Source organism: Ambystoma mexicanum, chromosome 14 (assembly GCF_040938575.1).
Source record: "Ambystoma mexicanum isolate Mex_15411 chromosome 14, UKY_AmexF1_1, whole genome shotgun sequence".
Classification (NCBI taxonomy): Eukaryota; Metazoa; Chordata; class Amphibia; order Caudata; family Ambystomatidae; genus Ambystoma; species Ambystoma mexicanum.
Window position 1 is genome coordinate 385085797 of NC_090940.1, and position 21066 is coordinate 385106862.

The following is a 21066-nucleotide window of genomic DNA, read 5'->3' on the forward strand; positions in this document are numbered from 1 at the left end:
AAACCTTTAAGTTTACCGTGCCATGCGGAGGACTTGAAGTTCTGAATTTAAAATAAAAAATACAAAACTTCAAGTCCCAGAATGCAATTAACAAAACCAGGACAGCATGACCTATTCATGCATGGGCTGGGAAAACGTGAGTGCACTACATGCATGTGTTTTTTATTGATTTGAAGTCACGAGTATGTTTAGTGTGGTGCTCTGTCTATAATCCTCCAATCCCCAAAATAAAACCCTGCGCATTTCAGGTCTAGTTATACCAGTTGCCAGCATACCCTTAAAATGAAGTTCTTGATCTCAAGCAATATTTGTTGTGGCCTCAGACCTGGAGCATTCTAATGACTTGCGTCTTCCCATAGATTCCTCCTCTTCAGATATATCCTGGCCAGAGCACCTGGCGCTGGAAACTTTTTACCCAGAAGCGGGCATCCTGTGAATCAGCGCCAATCCGCTTCGATGGTCCTCGCCTTGATTGTGGAAGTGACTGCTGTATATCCGTGGCACAGTGGCCTCGGTTTCTTTTTTTGGTGCGCTCACCCCGCTGCATCGGAAACACCATTTCCTACTCTGGGAAATGTTTCCCTGCATCACTTTACACGAGAAGAAACATACCAGGCTCATCAAAGAGTCGGGTTTCAAGCACTTCTGGGTGGGTTGGGACAGCATATTGAAGATGTTGATACCCGACTCCCACACGCTCTGCATGTGGTGTTTGGGTACTGGGTACAAATTCTCAGAGTGTGATTCATGTCAGGCAACCAACCCCAAAGCTCTCAGTGATTCCGGTGCCAAATTGGCCGTCGGCAGCTCCCTTCTGAAGTATAGAGAGACCCATTCCAGAACAGCTTGTCTAAGAAGGGAAGGGTGTCGAGCTTCCCATGCTTAAGAAGGAATACGCCTAGGCTTGTGAGGCGAGAATAAGAAATAACAAACATTCCCCCACAAGAGGGACACACTCTAGAAGTGGCCCATGCCACTCTTTGTCTTCCTCAAAAGAAAAGAAAGAAGCATTCACGGCAGTACGAGACAGAATATTCCAACTCTTCATCAAATCGGTTTCTGGAAGGATGTCGATGCTTTCAGCAACAAGCTTTTGGCATGAGTAATGTGCCCCTGAAGGCATAAATACCTTCTGTGCCTTGGCTACATTTTCACATAGCCTGTGGAAAGGGATTTTGGAGGCAGCAGAGCTCTTCCCTGTAGGTGAGATCAGAGATGGGTTTAATGAATTGGTGCAGTATGGCAAAGAGTTGGCATGCCAGGTGCTGCAGACCAGTCTGGACACAGCAGGCTGTGTGGGCCAGTCAAGGGCTGAATGACGATAACGAGGAGATACTCCTGGTTGAGCACTTCCGGCTTTGCGGCCGATGTGCAGAACAAATTGCCCGATATGCACTTTGATGAAGTACAATTGTGTGGCGCCAAGTGTTAGGTAAAATTTCACTTACTGCTATTTTGCCTCTATATTTGTGGACCCTCCAACTTTTTGTTTTTGTTTCATCCTCCTGTCCCGACTTTCTGCCAGTGAAGCACAGATTTCAGCTGCAGCCCACTTTGCTTTAGCTCATCCTTCTCGGGAAACTGACCTGTCCTTCTGACAGTCAGTACTGGGAAAAATTGTTTCCTTTAGTTTAATGGCTTTTGTTGCCACTTTTGGCAATTGTATTTCAGTGTGCAAAGTACATTGCAGTACAGAGCCCTGTGGTCCTTGCGTTTTCGGGCCCTAGACATCCCTTAATGATTTTTTGGTAACTGGACATTGTGCCTAGGATTAGACTGGTGGCAGCAGAAGCTTTTTCATGTATTTTTCTTAACTTTTACTGAGCCATACCGTGCTTGCCGCATGTGGCTGATGACTGTGGCTAGTGCTGTTCCGCAAGGTCTGTCTTATCCTTTGACTATTTTGTCAGTTGGCCTTCCCCTTGCTCTTTGTGACCAGGGGAGCGAGTCCTTATTTGGGCATGCATTCTCCTGCGAAAGCCGGCGATTGTGCGAGATACACTGAATTAACTGTCTGTCTACACTGCCTACACTGAAAACTGACGAGTGAAGGAGGAGGAGCCTATCCCTCAAATACACCGGCCCTCGCAGAGCGTAGCAGAGTCGGCACAGGGTCTTTTGGTGGTCTTAGGAGGCAGAGTCGGGCCAACAAATACACTCCAGGAAACAGCATACTCTGCACTGTTGTTCTGGTTATTTGGTCATACAGCGTCCTTTGCTACATGATACATTCGCTTTGGGATATTTTGCCAAAGCCATCGGCGTGCAACAATCGTGCAGGCTCTGAAGAGCCATCTGGACTAAAGGCTTACCTGTCTCCACTCTTCGACCTAGCTGGAAGGGACTGTGAAGTTCTGGCTGGTCTTACTGTGACATTACTTCTTGTCCCACTGGAACATGTGGGGCAGCGACCCTTTGAACCAGTGCTGGTACAAGAAATTAATATATCTAAAGAAATTAAGGCTTTTCGCACAGGTTTGAGAATCAAACCATATCAGATATCTTACAACCAACTCCACAAATTGCTGTCCCTTCTTTGATGACCTGTTCGGGGATCCCCGCTGCATATGACCCTATTGGTATTGGAAGGGCCTTACAGGACAATATGTCTCCCAAATTTGGAGCCCCAATAAAGAATATTACACTGAAAAGATATAAGGAAGCCAATTCTTCTTCTACTTATGAAGCACAACAGCGCATCCCTAAAATACAACTGGGAAAATATGCAAAAGGGTCACATAGCCCTCTGGTGAGACATATACCATCTCCAATTGCTGGTAAAAAAATAACAGATTTCTTCGCAAAATCAGTGGGTTTTAGTACTGAAATTTGAGCTACAAACTTGCACTCGGATGGAGGTTCGAACGGATCTTAGTATTATTGAACATGAGGCAGTCGACATGGATATGCTGCCGCCAAGTGAAGAGAACAAACAGAGCTGTGAAATTTCGCTGCCAGGGACTCCAACAGACTTGACCCATTTTATGACCAAGGAAATAGTTGGTGTAGTATCCCTGATCCTGTCAGAATTCACAGAGCATACTGATGATGCCCCCATCCATCATACATTTCGGGAAGCAGATGATATAATTAAACAAACTTACCCAGTTTATCGGCATTAAATATGCTGCAAAGTTCTTTTGTTCATCTTTATGACGATATCTAGGAAAAATTAAAAAATCATACTAATATGCTAAACTCAAATGGCATAAAGCTTGAAGACCTGGAGGCATGTCTGGGCCATATAGTATCTTTCGGTACAACAGCAATCCTGGAAAAACCCACAAAAACCCAACAGACAATGTCAATGCAGTTGGAGTAATTGTGATTGAGGATTCCCACCTGGTTGACCCTAAATGCCCCTCGAAGTCCTCCTTAAAGGAATGTGATCAAATTGATGATCCTGACTCAGAAGGTTCTAAAATGGTCAAAGAACAGTCTCACTTGGATGAATCTCCTGGGGATGAGAGGCTAAGTCAGGAGAACACTAAAAAGCAGAAAGGTAACTTACAGAAAAACATCTCATCAAGGACATTACTATGAAATCTCTCCCTGACAGGGTGAGTAAAAAAAAAAACAGTTGTCCTGAGAAGTAATCCAACCCAGGCACGGACTCCACTGCTGGAGGGCAGTGTGGCTGAGCAAGGGCCATCCCCGGCAAAGCTGACCTGTCAAAAAGCTTTTATTCACCAACTATCTCTGATGTAAAAGTGCTTCATAAATGTTTTAAGTCACTTGGAAATGGAAAGGGACCCATAGGCGGTATAATGGCTGTAACATCTACAGTACTTTATCTTCAAAGGCTCTGTCCTTTGCTCCAACAGGTTGGTTGGGAAATTGGAATTTTCTGGGAAACATGAAGTCAGATATTCTTCCAGTAATTGGCATGCCTCTGATGATTAATCTGGGAGGCTCTTTGTAGGGAACTGTCATTAACCATTCTACCACCTTTTTACCAAAGACTGAATATTCCCCTCTGTGTGCTATCTGCTGGTAGCCAACAATGGGCCCCCCACGTCTGGAGGGTGCAAACACCAACTTGGGGAATCTACTTGACAAACTTTATATGTCCGGAAATCAGAGGAGAGTTACTCATGCTGGAAATCAGTCTTGGAAAGAGTTGAGTTCGCAGACTTCCTTGAAAAGGGACGACTTGCTTAAAATTAAATCTAAAATATGGGATCCAAGTTTGGAGTAACCGCACAGTGCCCACCGTCTATCAAGGGTGGGAACTCTTGGAGAATCCTCTGTCTAGTTACCTAAATTGTGACTCTTTCAAAAACACAAATGCTAGACCTGTATTTGGCCCGGGTCTGTCTAGGGTGACGCAATTGGGTTGAAATGTCCTTGATATATGTAGTCTCCTGGGAGACATGATGCCTATGTGTTTAAATTGTTCGAACATTCTTATGATTTTTGGTGAACTTGCATTATTAAGATCCTTGCCATCGGTGGACATCGATAGTGTTCTTCCCTGTCAGAGGGGAGACCAAGTTGCCCGTCTATTTTTTGGATCTAGAGTTGTTATGGATCTGATACTATCTCAAAGGGAACATTTACAGAGTTTGGGCTTTGATGTGTCGTATTGAAGGGAACTTGAAACCAAATTCTATTCACCTTGTACAAAAGCCCCTGTATGGCAGCCCAATGTCAATAGGGACAGAGGGGATTTTTTAAGTTGGGGGACAACAAATGGGTAAGATGGCAAGCTGGCCAAGATTTAGCTCCTGCCTGGCTGCAGAAACAGGGACGATAATGACAATGGGGGAGGGGCTGTTAAGTAGCAGGCTTCAGACGGTTTGCAGGTGTAACAGAAAACCTTTATTCAGGAGTACAGATTACACGGCAGACCGTATTGTGCAAACGTCCAACAGAAGAAAAAAAAACGAAGGATTAGCGGTTCGGCTTTCCGCTCTGCAGGTTGGATGTGAGTAAGTGTCACATATAGCAGGCAGGACACTTGGTAATCCCACTTTGAAAGACTCTTCGTGCCCCAATGTTCACATGGCCGTTAGCATATAGGCTCCCCTGACATGTGCTTAGCCTTTTGGCACACAGAAGGACTCAGTTCAGTGTTCCAAGCTAATGCCCAAATGTTCATATAAAGAAAACTGAAAATAATCAACCAGTCCTTTGTTTTGGGCTCCGTGTCCTGTTGCTTCTCAGGGTTTCAGGGCAACCAGGCTCAAGGAAAAAAAAAATATATATATATATGGTCAGCTGACGGGCACCGCTTCTCCTGGATTCCTCTGGTGCGGATAATCTGTCGGGCATGCGTACAGGCACCTCCTCGTTCCGGTGCTCACTGTGCTAGTATGCCCACTCAAAGCCCTTGACGTCCTCTGCCCACTCCTCACTCTGCACACTTGTTGCCAAAAAGAGAACACCCGGGAAGAGGTTAGTGCAGGTTTTACATGTTCCACGTCCCTCCCCATTCTAGGTTCTCACAATCTACGTGACTCTGGGTGTGGACCCTCCCACCTGTCTTTCCCGTTTCTACATGTTCCATGTTTCTCCCACTTTGTACCCATGTTTTCCTCCTTGTTTTGGGACCCCCTGGTTCCGAATGCACAACTCCCCTGGATGTAAGGTAATTGCCAAGTGTTCCTGCTGTTTCTGTGTAAACGTGTTCTTAGTTTTGAAACGGACGGGTGCTGATTGAAGTACAGCATGCTGTGATTTGTAGTCCGCCGTAAATCATGCCGCCACTCTGGTTGAAACCCAAGTTGCTGAAATTTCTCCTTCACCCTTCCCACAGTTAATATAGATTGATTTACATCTTCTGCCACCCTTTCCGCCATCCCATGGTGCTCCCCCGAGCTCCTTACGGACGACACTGCAGGTTTATCCTCGTTCCCTGGAGCCCCCTTTGAGCCCTTCACGTCATCCTCACAGGCTGATACTGAGGTTGCCTAAAACTTTTTATCTTGGAATTCTCGGGGGGAAATACCCACTTGTTAGCTAATGTGACAACCTTTACGACACTGAAGAAGGGCACCGTTATTTTCCTCCAGGGAACTTGGCTTACTACACCCCCTCTCCTAGATGGGTATATAATCTTTGCTCAAACTGCAAAACCTAGCTCTGGGGGCTGCTCTGCAGGTGGAATGGTGATTGCCATCTGTATTGGACTGGGCCTAGCTGTCGGAGATATCAAATTCCACTTACGGTATACTGGCTGTTGAAGTGGTAGATCAGGAGGTAAAATTTACAATTCTCTTAGTAAATGTATATTGGCATTCAGGAATGGGAGTGTTGGGAGAGTTCATTTACACTTTGAATGACCTGATAATTCCATGGCAGTTGAAGAGGGGCCTCTGTGAGGTGATGTTGAGGGTGCGGGGGTGTGGGGGGGTTACGCAGGGAATCTGAATGTGGACTGTTTCCCTGTTTTGAAAAATCTTCTACTGGGTGGTACCAGTTCTGCATTTTGGCTAAACCAGATGGAAAGTCGCAGGAAGGAATAAAATGGCTTAATGAAGCACTCCTCATGGGGGTTGATGCTCCTAAATGTACACACTCTAAAACAGAAGGGGGGTACATCTACCTGGTCTAGGAGTTTGAGTGAGTCTACATTGGACTATATCTTTGTGAGCCAACCTCTCTTTGACCCCTGTTTAGAGTTTGGTACAGAAAGAAACTGTTGGAGTGATCATAGTATTTTGAGTGGCACATTTAAGCTCCCGTTTGATTGCAAATTGCAGCAGAATTCCGAAAGTTCTTTGGCAGATCTCTGTTCTTGCGGGGCAGAATGGAATCAGATGGTCTCATCGTAACATAAACTCTCTGAATGATTCACTGAAGTGGGTTATGTCGTCCTCTACACTGGAATGGAAACTGACAGTTTTTAATGTTCTGCCTTTCGATTCCACTGTGGAGGAACTAATGACAAACTTGTTAAGAGGAGGGAGCATTAGGGTAATGTATCGTCATCGGCATGCATGTAATGAATCCCTCGCTAAAAGAAAAAACGAATGAGGCGTAAAATCAAAATATTGAGGCAGAATGGCAGTGTCCCCCCGCTACTAGCAGACAAAGTTAGACTGTTAAAACAAAGGTACAAACATTTCTGTAAACAAAGGAAAGAAGAGCTTGCAAAAAGGGACGCTGAAAGTATGGTCCAGATATTGATTAGTAAGGATATTAGTGCGTTTTGGACAACGAATAACAACCCGATGTTCCTTTACTCTTATCCCAGACGAGTACACTTTTGGAGAAGGGTTGGGTTGTTCATTTTTCCAAGCTTTATTCTCTAGGGAATGCAAAACAGGAACCTATGGAGGTAGTTTTTCTAGTAGAAGTTCTAGAGGGCTCCCGAAATGAGGGTCGACATTGAGAGGGTGGCTGAGTTAATTAGATTAAGCAAACCCTCTAGGGCTGTTGGGCCGAACGGCCTGACTATAATAGTACATTAAGGGCTGACCCCTTTAATTGGACAAACGCATTTCTGATTTTGTTTAACAGTATAATTGAAACTACACCTTCCTGGAAAACAGCTATAGTGGTCCCTATATTCAAGTGAGGGGCGTGTTTGGATCCAAGAAACTACAGGCCAATATTTCTCTTGGATTCGGACAGTAAGATCTTCACCTCTCTCTTGATACCTTATTTGGAAGCCTGGGCCTCTTCTGTGACTAGGTTTTCTGTCTTCCAGACAGGTTTCCAAAGTGGGCACTCGACAAACATTAACGGGATGGTCGTAAGAGCAAACCAGGAACATTCTTGGCATGATAAATCTCTTTCCACCTATGTGGCCTCTATAGACCTTTCAGGGCCTTTGATCGAGTGGACCGTAGGCACTTGTGGTGGAAGTTAAATGCCTGGGGTATGCCATATGGACTGTTGAAAATTATCATGGCCCTCCACGAAAATTCGGGGGTGAGAGTACGACTGACCAGAGAAGGCAGGATGTCAGATCGTATTCCAACTGTGTCTGGCCTAAGACAGGGCTGTAGGTTAGCGGCCTTTCCTTTCAATATTTACGTGTCAGACATACCGAAATACTTAAGTAATGCACCCTTGGCTTCCCCTAAACTTGGCGTGGGAAAATATATATGGCTAGTATACGCGGATGATTTATCGTTGTTTGACCACTCCCGCGTGGGCATAAGTAGGTTATTGGAAGAAATGAGGATCCAAAACAGGAATCCGCCCGTCCCCTGCACACTATCTACAAACGCCAAAAAGGCGATTCATGATTTAATCAGCGGTAATATCAAATTAGAGACAAAACAGTCTTGTGAAACATCAATTTTAGCAAACAGTATGCATAGACAATTTCTTGTAAAAACAAAGTAATTTAATTAACAGAAAATATTAGGGCAAGGCACATCAGGGAGTCCAATATCAACGGCTAACGTGTTTCGGGGTGGTGTCCCTTCTTCAAAAAGAGCATATTTGGACTGTTGATTGAAGTCACACATAGAAAAGAAAGGAAATATTGTTCTGTGTTACAACCCATCAGTTATAGAATATATGCAATAAAAAAAGAAGTCAATGTTGAGCAATACTGAGGGAGCCATAAGAAGCCATGCGCTGTAATAAACACTCATGTAGGGTTTAAATGTGTAGAGTTAGCTATGGTAAGCCTAAGGAATTAGTTGAGCAGACCTAACCTGATATTAGGGAAATGCAATAGTCAGTGAATAAGATGGTTGAACGGAAAGGACTGAATATATGCTGGTGAAAATCATACTGTGTCTAAAAATCCAATAGAAATTCAAATTGCACTGGTATAGAGAAAAAGTGAGCGGTTAAATGTGTAAAAACATATTCTATTATTGCATATAGATGGTTCTAAAATGTATTAGACTGCAGAAGGGAAAACTTCAAAATAACACTCACCAAACAGTGTACTATTCCCGTGCGTGTGCCTCTTGCGACCGTTAATTTATGATATAAACAGCGGCAAAGGTCCACTTTGTCACAAAACTTCAGCTTTTATCTGAAACAGAAAATAAGATGTATTCAAGAATCTATGAAGGGGTGTCTATATGGTCCATATTGGGCATGTAATATATTCCCTGCCGGGCGTAGCGAGCAAAAGCCACTCACTGTTAACTGTTTTGTGGCTTCAAATGCTGCCTGGACAAATTATGCACCTGATCTCGTCAAGAATATTAATCATGGCTTATGTTGCGGCGTACGGATAAAGCACTGGTCTCTAGAATGATGAGAGATATGGGCACAAGGTCAGTCTCATCAATATTATTTTATAAAGTGGGGTAATTCGATAGTCCATACAAAGACTCACCTTAAAGATTTGCGTAGGATACTGCAAACGGAAGTTCAAGTCGCGGTCACAGAATTGAAGTCCTGGCGTCCAAAGTGCTTGAACGAGAGGGGACTGGCAAGCCCTATACAGAAAGTATGCAGGGCCGGGTTAGCAACCTAAAATGAAATATGTAAACATCATGAGTGCTGTGGAAAAATACCATAAAGGGTGAGGCTAAAAGAAGAAGCCGCACGGATAAAGTACCTTTAGAGAAGGCGTGGGTTGACCAAGCGAGTCGGAGCTGCAACGGTAACCAGGGTAACCTGAATACACATCTTCTGGTTTTGGTCGGAATACGTGAAATAAGCGTCTTCTGAGGATGGCGAGCAGGTACAATTTCGCAATCGACCTGCAAGGAAAGTAAAAATGATGATATGAAATGGTGGAATGTTTCAAAAGTACGGTAACAGTATCCAGTAGCATGGACGGAGTCAAAATGTACTTGAAATGTCAGGGATGCGTGTCCCTGCAGCATGTGGGGTCGCAAGGCGTCCGTCACCAAGGGAACGGTGAGAAGAATGGGCATACAGCGCCATATTGTGTAAGTAATAACAGAGAGACCTCCTATAGCAAGTGAAGACGGACCAGACCCAATCTCTAGATGAGTAGCATCCATCTTGAAGTGGAAAACCTGTATATATATCTGATGGGGGCCTGATATATGAGCGACTGCTCCATAAGAGCATATGTGTTGAGAATATTAGGATCAGAGTCACTTATATGAAAAAAAGACAATCTAGTTAATAGTTGTAGAAATCTCAAAATAAAAATAATGAATTGGGCACAGTGATGAGAGAAATCTGATTGGCTCAACACAACTTTCAATCTCCAACTACTGGATAGCCCTGCATGACAGGTGGGAAATCATAGTAGCTCACAAATACATATGTGTGAAGTTCCAAAGAAGGCGTGACTGATGACGCACAGCAGCACAATTCGCTACATATTAGATATAAGTTTAATTGTTTCAAATTCAACTTCGTCTTAAACAAGAAATCTAGTTACAATGGGTCACCATCACATGTAAGTGTACCTATTTGTTAGGATGAATCACATTTTGAAAAATACAGATGAATATTGGCATGCATGGATAGTATTGTAGTGAGAATGAAAACATACACAAAGGTATAAAGTCAAGAAGACATATAAATGTTCTCAGTTTCCAGCAGCACAATGTCTATATGAAGCAGCCAGGGGAAAAATCTTCATTGAGGCCCAACGGGTGTAAGGTGTCCAGAACATGTATCCAGTATTTTTCTCGTTGGGACAGAATGGATTGGTAATCACCACTCCTCTGGGGGCGTTTTACCACCTCTATCACTTGGAATTTTATCTGGGCGATCGTATGTTGGTGTTCAATTAAATGCCTTGCCACAGGGGACCTGAAATTTTTGCACCGGATGGTCGACTTATGCTCAGACCACCTCTCTTTGACAGGTTTTGTGGTTTCTCTTAAGGTACTTTATCCGTGCAGCTTCTTCTTTTAGCCTTACCCTTTATGGTATTTTTCCACGGCACTCGTGATGTGCACATATTTCATTTTAGGTTGCTATCACGCTCCTGCATACTTTTTGTATCAAGCTTGCCAGTCCCCTCTTGTTCAAGCTCTTTGGACGTCAGGATTTATATTTATCCTGGTGACCTCGACTTGAACTGCTGTTTGCAGTATCCTACGCAACTCTTTAAGGTGAGTCTTTGTATGGACTATCGAATTAGTCTCACTTTATAACATAATATTGACGAGACTGACCTTGTGCCCATATCTCTCATAATTCTAGTGAACGGTGCTTTATCCGTGCACCACAACATAAGCCACGATTAAAATTCTTGATGAAATCAGGTGCATAATTTGTCCTGCCAGCATTTGAAGCCACGAAACAGTCAACAGTGGCTTTTATTCGCTACACCCAGCAGGGAATATATTAAATGCCCAATATGGACCATATAGACAGCCCTTCATAGATTCTTGAATACGTCCTATTTTCTGCTTCAGCTAAAATTTAAAGTTTTGTGACAAAGTGGACCTTCGCCGCTGTTTATATCATAAATAAACGGTCCCAAGAGGCACACACACGGGAATAGTACACTGTTTGCTGAGTGTTATTTTGAAGTTTTCCCTTCAGCACGCTAATCCATTTTATAACATCTATATGCACTAATAGAGTATGTTTTTACACATTTAACCCCTCACTTGTTCTCTATACCAGTGCGTTTGGAATTTCTGTTGGATTTTTAGACACAGTATGATTTTCACCAGCATATTTTCATCAGTTCTTTCCGTTCACCCATCTTGTTGATTGAATATTGCATTTTCCTAATCTCAGGCTAGGTCTGCTCAATTAATTCTCACTAAGGAGTAGATTATGGATAGGCTTACCATCGCTAACTCTACCCATTTAAACCCTACATGAGTGTTTATTACAGTGCATGCCCTTCTTATGGCTCCCTCAGTATTGCTCAACATTGACTTGTCTTTCTTTTACTGCATATATTCTATAACTGATGGGTTGTAACACAGAACAATATGTCCTTTCTTTTCTATGTGTGACTTCAATCAACAGTCCAAATAAGCTCTCTTTGAAGAAGGGGGACCACACTGAAACGCGGCAGCCATGATATTTGACTCCCTGATATGCCTTTCCCTAATATTTTCTGTTAATGAAATTACTTAGTTTTTACAAGAAATTGTCTGTGCATACTGTTTGCTAAAACTGATGTATCACAAGATTGTTTTGTCTCTAATTTGATATTATTACTGCTGATTAAATCATGAATCACCTTTTTGGCATTTGTAGATGGTGTGCAGGGGACGGGAGGATTCATGTTTTGGATCCTTTTCTCTTCTCTTATTCATAGTTGGGCCTTGTGCTAAGGCCTCTTTTCCTCCCCCGCACCTTTAAATCCTTGAAAGCAGCGGTGCTGGACTATATAACATTGAATTTTTGTATGCAAATAGGGTGTGCACCCATTACCCCTTTTCTTTGTTCATAAGTAGGTTGTCTGCTTTCTCTAAATTTGCTGCAGACAACACTGTAAAAACTAAAATTCTGACGTTTGGCAGAGGAGTTAAAAAGTCCCGGTTCGTATGGCCCACTGAGGGTTTGAAATTGCTGTCTCCTGTGGTACCCTTGCTTTATGAATGCATGGGTGATGCAATGCAAGTGAAGTAGTGTGGGGTCAGAGCTCAATTTCTTTATGATTTTCAAAGCTATAGCAACCAAATGTTGGAAGAACTGAATGTGGACTATAAAAAGCGAGGGTTTGTGCTATCCTATCTTAATTTATTCCCCTGCATTTTTCGTAGAACAATATTTATTTATACGTTTTAGATGGAACCTCCTCGCCACTCGTGAGATCCTTGAAAGACGTGGGGAAATAACAGTGGCAGAGCACTTTTGCAGATTTTGCAAGGACCATGAGACAATAGAAACAATGAAGCATCTAATATTGGCTTGCCCATCTTTGAATGTCGAGAGAATGAGTTACTTGGGAAGGTTATTTCTATCAGCAAACTAGATAGACACTGACTCTCTGTGGCTAATATGTTTAAACTCCCCGAATGTATCAGATACGTTAGCAGTTGCCATTTTTTTTTAAATCTATTCCTTCATGATCTAAAATGGAATTTTCCTTTTTATTCACTATTTTTGCAAATATATGCATTATGACTGCTTCTTTTTTGATATTGACTTTCTGCAGCAAAAATGTCTAAATTCACTGAATGTACTGGATATGTAGGAGTTGTAAATATTATTTACATTTATTTTTTCTCTCTTTTATTTTCTAAAGTGGAATTTTCCTTGTTTTTGACTTCCTGTCTGTGCAAATGTATGAATTATGACTTTCATTTGATATTTAAAATGTAAAGGTTTTCTTTTTAACCAGGTACAATAAAAAAGAAAAAAAAAGAAAGCCAGTGCTTTTTGCTGGCTAATGTGTGTCACGTGTGTGCGTACCCAGGAAGTGGGCTGGGACTGTCTGGTCCCAATATACACTACTGGTGCCAGGATGTCTGGTATACACGAGAGCCGCAGTGGTCCCTGATTGGACCACTGCTAGCATGCATGAATGGAGCAGATCTGTTCATTGGCCAGCTTGGTGTGAGCACTCACTGGACTTTGCGATATGAGGAGGGGCTTTGAGTTTAGACCTGCAGATCACCCTGAGGTCCGAATTGACTTCTACACAGAGCCAAGTAGTGTGAGAAGCGAAGCAGATCCAAGGACTGTCCGGAACCCTGCAGAGAAGGTTTGGCACCCTGAGTCTGCTGTTGTCCCGGTAGAGCCCTGCTTTGCGCTCGCTCTCCAAAGACCTGCAAGTTACTTCAACACTTTTCAGTGGTGGGATGAATCACTCTCAACGTCTCCTTGGTGCCCTGCAAACAAGCCTTCTCATAAGTGTCCCTGGGCCAACCAGTGGGCTGACCAGCTTGTACCTTGGCACCCATGCTGGAGTGTTGCTACGTCAAGTTTCGGCTCATGCTTTGGGAGCACCCTAGTTCGAACTGCAAAGCATGTTCTTGCCAAATCTCGTCGTCCCTACTGCTTTAGGCCGCGAGAGAGAAGCGTGCGTCACTCTGCGAGACTTGGGTGCTCCTGCGTCACTGTGCGACAGTGGCGGTCGCTACTGGCGACTTTCCCGCCTTTCTTCAAGTGGCCTGAGACCAGCTGCATCAGTGCTTTTTGTCCTGCATTTGTGACGAAAGATCCAGTTCCTGATGTAATTCGAACCTGCATCTGCAGCGCCAGTGCACTTTAAAGCGTAACCAAGGAGGGGATTTCGCAGTCCATGTGACCACCTTTTACAATCTGCCAAGATTGAGCCCGGAGTGAGCTAAGGGCGGTGAGTAATCATACCACTTACCAGTGGCCCCTAGTTCTTCCCTACCGTTTTTATGCACAAAGGATCCCTTATGGTCCTTGTCTTGACTTGGGTGGCTCTTGCTTCCTATTGTTGTCCAAAAGTTGGGGACAGCTTTGTTGTCCATAGCAGACTTGCCTCTGACTCCTGGAACCAGATTCCTCACACTCCAGTGTCCTCTTCTAACTTTTCCTTCCCATTGAAGTTTGTCTCTTGTGAGGTTTACGCGTCGACAAGTGCTTTTATGCACAAACCTAACACTGAGCACAAAGCTCCAATCTTCGTAGGGCTGGACTTCTTAAGTTAGGGATATCCATTTCTCGAGTTGGCCATTGTGATAGTTTGTTTGCTTCCCCCTTACAGGTTTTTGCGGGAATCTGCACTTTACCGCATTGACGGAAAAGGGACTGTATATATATTTTACTTAGTGTGTTTAAGTAGTAGTATTGCTGTGTTCTGCATTGCTCACCTATATTTGTTCTGGGCCTAATACATTTTATATTTTTGATATACTACTGTCTAAGGATAATTCTTGTTGTCCTATTGTGTGTGCTCATCCAAGACCTCAGATCACCCCACACTACTGCTGGGACTTAGCCTTGACTGCCTTCCAAGCTACCTTGAACCGTCCTGGCTAACTTTGCAGAAGTGTTCCCTGTTTCACTAAACAAGGGTGGCCTCCGGAACATCTGTTCACCAGAGCAGAGTTCAGAAATCCATTCTAACACTAAAGCTGACGGATCTTTGGAGAAGTTTAAAGCCTCGAAGGCCACCACCACGTCGCTGGGACAGGCGATTTAGCCAACGGGTTGGTTAGAGATTTCATAGACGGCGACTGCTTTCACAAGAGGTACCAATATGTTCCAGGCCTCTGCCCAAAGGGGGAAGCCTCGATATTCATCAACCAAAGTTGTTCATAAGTAGTTCACCAGACCGGTGAGAAGCAGAGTAGTGCAAAAGTCCCAAACCCAGAATGCTTCTGTGCCTTCACCAACTTGTTTGTAGAAAGATTTTTGTTTTGTTTTCCCCACAACGACGAGAGCCAATAGAGGATGGATCTCTGGGTTTGTAAGCAAATGGGAAGACATTACTTTGGACATCTGGGTCCTCGAGGTCATCTCCCTCTGGTATTGCCTCTTTTTTATTTGCAGACCCACACGGCCATCCCCCTTCAGAGAGGTGCCATCCCCAGATCAATTCTGATGCAATAGGTTCAGAACCTGCTTTCGAAAGCGGCCATGGCACAGGTTCCAGTCGGAGAAGGTGGAAAGGAATGGTACTCTGTAACGCTCACCTGATTCCCGTAGAGGCGCCGGTCTTGACTGGGCGTATACCGTATCTTCAAAGGTGATGTGTAACACACGGCTGGCTCTTTGGGCTGGACCTCTGTGCACTGTATGTCTGACTCGAAGGGTAAGATGTCTGCAGATAGAAACTATGGGATTAAGGAACTGGGTTATTGAATGTCTCTCTCTTCTTCCCTTTCTCTTCTCCTGTAGAACCCCAAAGGTTAACGCTCTCACCTTAGGTAAGTGAACGCCGTGCTCTCCATCTGCCTCGGGGCAGGGTGCTGTAACCAGTTTCTTCACTGGATAAGGGGAGCAGGCCTCTTGACTTCAGAGGACTGCTGTCTGTCGTTTACTGCACGAACGGTAAGTTTCGAGTAATTCTAATGTCTTTAAAGTCTTTAGTAATGATGTTTCTTGTTTTGCAGGGTTCCGGCGATGGCGGATGACGGGCTGAAGTGAGTTGAAGATGGAGCCCGTGTGATGAATAGAAGCGCCTGGAAGCACGTAAGTAAGCGCTTGTTGCCTGCTTCACGATGCGCTCTAACTGTCTTTTTATTTTGCAGGTACAAGTTCAGAGCGGCTGCAGGGTGCCGGAATACCCACTGGGTTAGATGTGGAAAGGAGTAATGGCAAGTGAGTATTAAAGTTCCCCAATGTCTTTAAACGCACCTTGTTTTGTCTTTCAGATGCGGGATGCAGCGCCGAAGGCCTCCGGAGCGTGCGAAGAGTTGGTAAGCTTTTGTCTTTCAGATGCCGGAATGCAGTGTGAAGACCTCCCGAGCGCACGAAGAGTAGGTAAGCCTTTGTCTTTCAGATGCCGGAATGCAGCGCGAGGCGTTGGTGACAGCCGATGGACCAGGTAAGTGAAGAGCTGTCACTGAAGACCGTAATGCTAACCTGTTCTTTCTTGTCTTTGTAGGTGTTGCTGAAGACTGGATTCAGGATGGTAAGCCTTTTTCCTTAGGCCCAGGATCAGATGCAGAAGACACGATGAGCGTTCTGCTGCAGAGGATGCAGAATAACGCAAAGGAAGATTAATCCATCGGGTGTGGTTTAAATAGCCTCCTGTAGTGCTTAGGTGTCTCCTTCCACAGCCATGCCTAGGTAAGAAAAGAGTTCCTGCTTTCCAGAAGAGTTCCAGTGTTCTGAATCTAGGGAGTGGCTCCTGCCCCACCCAACAGGAAAAGTAGTTCCAAACAGAAGAGGATCAGAGGCTCAACTGGCAGGCAAGTAAGCAGCATGGTCTGCTGCAGGTAAGTCCACCCAAGCATTATGAGCCCGGCGCTTCCAGCGCTGGGACTGGGCATATTTATGAGCCTGGTGCCACTGGCGCCAGGACTAGGTCCAAAAGGTCCCAATTGGGACTGGTTGGCACTCGGAACCTGGGTTATGGATCTGCTTCCAAGGGAGTTGGGAAAACCCTGACCTTTTGGAAGCAGAGATCATGACATACTCTCAATATTTAATTGTGCCCAAAACAAAAAAAATGAGGTCTACGCCCAATTTTGGATTTGAGACTCCTCAACAGATTTTTGTGAAAGTACACATTCAAGATGATGACTTTGGTCCAGATTCTTCAGGTCCTGGAGATCCAAGACTGGTTGGTGGCCTTAGACATTCAGAATGCTTATTTACATGTGCAGATTCATTAGAAGCACAAGAAGTTCCTGAGGTTCGTGATAGGAGAGTCACATTACCAATTTTGCAAGCTCGCTTTTGGGCTTACCTCCTGCCTGAGAGTCTTCACCAATCTGATGTCAGTGGTAGCGCCAAGGTGTAGGAGGGAAAGATTCACCTTTTCTCCTACCTGGAAGACTAGCTCATTAAGGCCAAGTCCCTGGAGCAGCAGTGTCCCATCTACACCACACATCACCTCCTGCAGAGTCTGGACTTCTCTCTCAACTTCATGATATCCCAAATGACACCTTCTCAGAAGCTCTCCTTCATCAGAGCTTTTTTGGATACTCGCTCATGTAAGGCCTAATGCCACTCCCTCAAGACTGGGTCCAAAATATCTTGCAGATGGTTGAGTGATTCCAGAACTCGCAATTAATGCAATCCTTGGCTTTTCTGTGTCTTGTCGGGCTGGTGGCAGTCTGTATTTTCCCATTGTCACAGGCAGGTAAAAATTTCTTGATCCTGATGGACAACACAGTGGCCATTGTTAGGCATAATTTGTATACACTACCCTCTGGGACCACTACACACAACTAGGACTAGAGGTGTAAGCAAAACCAACCTTTGGTATAAGTCTGTACCACACAGTTTTTGGTAGTGAGCTGAGCAGCCAGGCTGATCTTAAGAGGGAATGTGAGCATGTAAGGGTGTTAGACAAAGGTCTACAATGACAAGTATTCAGATAGACACTTATACCCAAGGTATCATGATAAAACACTTATTAATTTATTACACAATCATTTATAAAACACTCACTAAATGAGGCAACCCTTATCACACAAACATTCTACTACAATACTGATTACTAGCAGTTGAGCTCCCTTGAAGTCGGAGCAAAACAGTGTTTAAGTAGGACCAAAAAGGCATAAGTTGATAAAAAGAATATTAAAGTTACTTTAAAACAGTGCAACTAGTTTGAGTTAACCAGAGGAGTTGATTCAATGCAATAGGTGGGCCAAAGTCAATGGGCTAGTGTCTTGTATAAGTAAAAACGGTTCTGGTATTTAAAACGGAAAAGTCTTTGCCATGGTTCTTAGAAGTAGTTCACAGAAGAAAGGTTCGTATGCCGGGTCACATTTACAACCAGGCCAAACCTTGGCAAGCTCACATTCAAGAATGGCACAGGTAGATGGATGATGTTATTTTTCTGTGGGCGGGGATGAACCATCTCTCAAAACGTTTTAGGAATGGCTCAACGCCTGCAACAGCAATATCCAATTTACTATGGAATACAACAACAATGCAATACATTGGGCCTCATTACGACCCTGGCGTTAACCAATGGCGCTATTAGCGCCATGGTTAACGCCGGTAACTTACCGAACCCGCCATGGTGAAATGGGGAATTACCACCCCATTCCAAATTGCGGTACCGTAATTACCTTCAAGGTCCCTACCTTAACAGCTGGGACAGACCAGCCGTTAAGGTCGGGAGCCGCAAAGGGACCTCGTAGTAAGGCGTTAATGGGTTAACGGCGCCACAACCTTTTACGGCACCATTAACCCCTTAACGCCTGGGTCGTAATGAAGCCCATTTTCTGGATTTACAAATAGCCTGTGAAGGAGGGGAAACCCACATGCAACTTATACAGAAAGCCCACTGACCGCAACACCCTTTTGCACTATAACAGTGACCATCCTCGTCACGTTAAACAAGACCTCCCGTACGGACAATTTCTGCAGATTCGCAGAAATTGTACCTCAGTGAGGAATTGCTATTCGAATTCTGATATTCTGACTGATAGACTAAAATTGAAAGGATATCCAAAGAAACTAGTCTCGACTGCAAGGAAAAGAGCTAGATTTACCAATCGAGACATACTCCTGAAATCGGGACCACAGGAAGACCGGGAACAATTAGGCAGGATCACATGTGTGACCCCACACGGTCCCAAGTCTTTTAAAGTAAAAATGGTGATTCACAAATACTGGCCGATAGTCAAGCTACAACTGCCAGGTGAACCACCACCAAGATTTGCTTTCAAGCATGCAAGGAATGTTAAGGAACATCTAGTCCATTCAATGTATATACATGATACTCCCCACCCCGGCCTTTGGAATCTCCGCAAGGTGACAGCGGGTCTTGTTCTGTTTGTAGGTTTACAAAGAAAATAGAAACATTCCCCGTTGGAGAGAAACAGTGGACCCTAAACTACCATTCAAACTGCAAAAGCAGTCGGGTAGTGTACTGCATCCAATGCCCGTGTAGGCACCGCTATGTAGGTCAAACCATGCGCAAGGTAGGAACCAGGATCTCCGAACATCGCTCCAGGATCGGGTGTAAACACATTACATCGCCCATGGCTGCCCACTATACAGAGACCCGACATACAGCTGATGATCTCCTTTGGTAGGTTTTGGAAAAAATCAACATTGGCCCCAATATTCAGACCAGACTTACTAATTTGAAAAGTAGGTGGATCAATAGATTGGACACTTTTGTGCATGGACTCAGTGAGCTTTACATCCCTTAGATCTAAACATGATGTTCCACATGTGCACACATCTCTTAACAGGAATCAGCCTTGGGCCCACCACAGGTATCCATCACATTTTTTCTCACTGCAGACAACTGGGCAATGCTGCTGTTTGAAAATTTATCAATATCCAGAGTTCATTAGAAATGTGAGCCACAGAATGCCTCACAAGATTTCGCGTAGAAAGAGGTCTGTTTTCTCACCCCCAAGGTATCCTCCACTTAATCATTTGACAAAACGAGTATAACAATAGCATGCATAAATTTCGGACCCCGTGGATGGACATAATCTTTGGCGTGCACACATATGAGCTTATCACAAGCCGTATAGTTGCTGCACCACCAAATAACTGGGCGGCCACGACACACATGGGCCCGTGGGCTTTCCGCACCCTGCCATGGAGCCCATGTGCATAACTTCAGGGAAGCCATTATTTTTCCCCGGCAAACAACACATGACTTAAATCCTTTTTCACACTTACGCTCCGTATGGTTGGTACTTTTTTTCCCTGGCAGGGTTACCTCCACCTACACGTGACGCACACCAATAGAGGTACAGCATTCTGGCTGCACCTTCTTTCTCTCATTACTCACCAACCTGTGTCTACTCAAGGAACGAGTGACGCTGCACAGCAGTGAGGAGCACCAATACGTATGCGGCACGTGGATTGCCCCTCCTCCTCTATGACCTATCAGCCACGCACTGCTCGGATGGATCATCTCCGCATTCAGCATTTTTTAGACCCGAGAGAAGCCCGACACTACTAGAGTCGGCTGCCAACCGCTAGTTTTTCATGCACCGGTATTGACATTACAAGCCATTTTCAATCACTGGCACGCCAGTAAGTAAATTTGACCTGCGGTTTCTTTCTCCGCCAGGTCGTGTCCTTTGATGACACATCGCCCGTCCTCTGCAGAGGAAACCGAAGTCCAACATAGTTTTCTCCACCAGTCCAGGCTAATACCCACAAACTGTATAAACAGACGAGAGCCAAGGACACACGTCTACACATTACTCAAAGGTACTCATTTTATTTCACTTCTGAACCTGTGTGTAACGCTCACCTGATTCCCACGGAGGCGCAGGTCTGGCTTCGAGTGCTGATGCTTCTTCAATGGTGAAGCGCAGGACTCTGAAGATGGACAGGACGGACCCTCTACTCTGGCTTCTCCGGCTCGCAGGAATATTTCCCTGTGCGTGAAAAGGGAGTATTACCTACTGACTGAGTTATGATCAAGCCTCCCACTCTCTTCCAACCCTCCACGATGCCCTTCCACGGTTCCCAGTGAAGTCTCACCTTAGGGTCAGGAAGGATGAGCTCTCCATCCTGCTTCTGATGCAGGGGCGCGTTGAAACCCAGTTACTTCACTGGATTGAGGATTGATGGGAGTTCAGGTAAGCTTGACTATTCAGGTAAGGCTCTGTAAAAGTTCTGTTGCAAGTTCAAAAGTCCAAGCTTAATAATAATGTTCATTGTCTTTTTGCAGCA

At 44.5% G+C, this 21066-nt stretch overlaps 1 protein-coding gene across 1 annotated transcript in view; it reads left to right on the forward strand.

The window, feature by feature from the left end:
- Nucleotides 1-21066, forward strand: part of INO80 (INO80 complex ATPase subunit) — a 1945052-nt gene that overhangs the window by 1380322 nt on the left and 543664 nt on the right. The window lies entirely within an intron of this gene.